We start from the raw sequence: 3,088 nt of genomic DNA, 5'->3' as shown, positions 1-3,088 counted from the left end.
TTCAGTCCCTTAGGGAGTTTGGATGTGTCTATGGAGCTTCCATGACCTTTCCTTGTACAAGTTGTGCTGGCTTCCCCAGTATTGTGTACTGAAAAGATTTTATTCTTGATGAAGTCCAATTTATCCATTTCTTCTTTTGTTGCTTGTGCTTTTGATGTCATATCTGAGAAACCATTGCTTAATCCAAGGTCATGAAGATTTAAACCTTTGTTTTCGTCTAAGAGTTTTACAGTGTTAGCTTTTACATTGAGTTTTGTGATTCATTTTTAGTGAAAAATTTTAATGCAGTGTGATGTAGGGGTCCAACTTCGTGATTTTGCATGTGGATATCCAGTAGTCCCAGCACCATTTGTTGACTCTGTCTCTTTTTAATGTTTCCTTTTCATCTCCGTGAGGGGGATCCAGAAGAGAGGGTGACACCTCTTCTGAAGCCTCCTTGCACCCTGTGCCAGCAGGACCCATGGAGCAGAAAGCACCCTCACCACGCTGGCTTGTTGGGGGCCCCCGAGTCAACTCTCAGCTACCATTGTCTCCTTCCACATTAATGGCAAGTTAAAATATGCTATGGTAAACACAGTTAAAAGTAGTACCATCAGCCATGTAAATTATGAAACATAAATTTGGCTTGTGGTATTCTTTGTCCTGTCAGTGTTAAAGTGAATAAAGCAAAAATTTCTTGAAAGTAGAAAATAAGAACGTAGCACTCGTTTAGCTAAGAAATTAGTACCTCATTCTTTAATGTTTTGTTCTGGCCCCATGTTGCTGCCTGTAAGCCTGAATATCCAGTTCTGAGCCCTATAGCCCAAGTCTCATGCCCAGTCCCTCCTCTTCCTAGGGGTGGAAGAGACAGGGGACTGTCCTCTGGTGTGCTGGGACTGGCATCCCAGGAGTATCCTTGTGTACAGGATTTCAAAACTCTAGGAGGGTGATGCTAGGGACTTTGGGGCATGATGCAACCATCAACTACCCTCCCAGATCTACTCCTCCTCCTGATTCCATTAATGGTGTCCCTATCTTCTAGCCTCTGGACTCCAAACCTCAAAGTCGTCTTTTACTTCTCTTGCCCCTGGTCTTCCTCTCCAAGCTGCCAAGTCTTTCTAGTTCTACTTCACGATATTATTCACAGCTGCCCCCTTTACTGCCCCTATTCCCACTGCCAAAGTCCTGGATCACAGCTGCTTAACTGGTCCTCTTGCCCTGGACTCTGCCCTGTCTGGTCTCTGCCCAGAGCTCTGGTGTTTCCCGTTCCCTGCTTGGAAACCATGACTGGCTTCCCATGGTTTGCATAATAAAGACTAAACTCCTGAGCATCACAAGCAAAGTCCTCCACAATATGGCCCTGATACACATTTCTGGCCTTATCTCCTGCTGATCCTCTTCTCCCACTTCTGGGTTCCAGCTGAGTAAAATGACCAATTATCCCTGTCCAGGCCTTGCTCGGAGCCCTGGTGGCACAGTGGTTAAGAGATATGGCTGCTAACCAAAAGATCGGCAGTTCAAATCCACCAGCTGCTCCTTGGAAACCCTATGTGGCAGTTCTACTCAGCCCTATAGGGTTGCTATGAGTCGGAATCAACTCAAAGGCAATGGGTTATTTTTTTTTTTGGTTTCAAGGTCTATGCTAATTGGAACCCTGGGTTCTAAGTAAGCGATCATAGCCTAGGAGGCCCTGTCAGGACAGAGCCCAGCTTTTGGCTAATGGGTCTGTCCTGGCCTAGGTTTCTCTGAAAGCCAAGCTGGCATTATTTATTTGGGAACATAATCACAAGGAACAGGATTGAGAGAAAGGGGAAGTAAAACAGGAAGAAGAGCAGTCCAAAGACGTGGTATCCAGTTGGCCACTGCAGCAACTGGTTGCTTGATGTGGTGGGATTTTCTAAGAAGTCTTATGAAATGTATCTGAGAACATCTGTCTCAGGGATGAAGGGGGAAGAATCTGTCCATCGGCTTCGATTACTTATGGATTATGGGTTTTTCTGCAGCGTACTAACTTGCCCACAATTCCTTGGCATCAGAGAAACCCTGGAGCAGAGAGCAAATGGCATATGGCAAGGCCGTGAAACTGGTCACAGCAGCAGTGTCTGAAATAAGAAGCAAGGCCAAGAGGGATTGAAGTGGTGCACAAAAAGATGTCTTCTCTGCTGCTTTCGATACACATGCTTCATCCCTTCAGCTCCTCCAGCTGCAGATTTCTTCTCCTGTCCAGGCACAGAGGCGCCTGGGGGACAAGCAGCCCCTAGCCCTGTTTGGGAGAGCCCCATCCATATATAGGAGCCTGAGATCTACTTTCCTTGCCAGTCTGTGGCATGGGTCAGTCCTGCCTGTGGTCCAAGGAAGAGTTTGTCAGGTGAGGGTCTGTGTCGCTCCTAGCTCAGTGCTCATTCTCCTTCCAAATGCCTAAAAACTCCATCTCTTCTTTCTCCTGTCTCTCCTACTTCACCTTCATACCCCAGCAACGGTCCCCATAGTTAGGTTTATCCAAGCCAAAGAGACAGTTTCCAAGATATTCCAATACTGAAAGAGGTTCCTTTCTAGGTGAATGCATGGTGTGTGCGTGTGTATTTCTACCTGGCCCTCTGTTCTCCCTCACTGTGTCCTCCAAACACATTTTGTGTGAAAGTCATTTCCCTGGCAGCAGATTACCACCTAAGAAAAGCCCTGAGAAAACAGAGGATTCCCTGAAATGCAAGTTAAAACCATACAAGAAACCCACACCCACAAGAATGTCTAAAATTAAAAGAGCTAACAATATCAAGTGTTGACGAGAATGTGGAGCAACTGGAACTCCCATACATTGTTGAAGTAATGTAAACTGGTACACTCAATATACTAAAGCTAAACACATATATACGCATTGACCCAGCAATTCCACTCCTAAATATGTATACCCAAGACATACATAAGAATGTTCATAGCAGCTTTATTCAGAATAGAGAAAAACTGGAAACAATTTAAAGGTCCATCAACAGGAAAAGGGATAAATTGTGGTATATTCACTCACTGGAATACTACCCAACAACAACAACAACAAAAATAAAGTATGATTCAACAGCATAGATGAATCTTGTAGACATGATATTGAGAGAAA

Source organism: Trichechus manatus, unplaced genomic scaffold (genome assembly GCF_000243295.1).
Source record: "Trichechus manatus latirostris isolate Lorelei unplaced genomic scaffold, TriManLat1.0 scaffold00026, whole genome shotgun sequence".
Taxonomy (NCBI): Eukaryota; Metazoa; Chordata; class Mammalia; order Sirenia; family Trichechidae; genus Trichechus; species Trichechus manatus.
Note: the sequence above shows the minus strand (reverse complement) of the source record.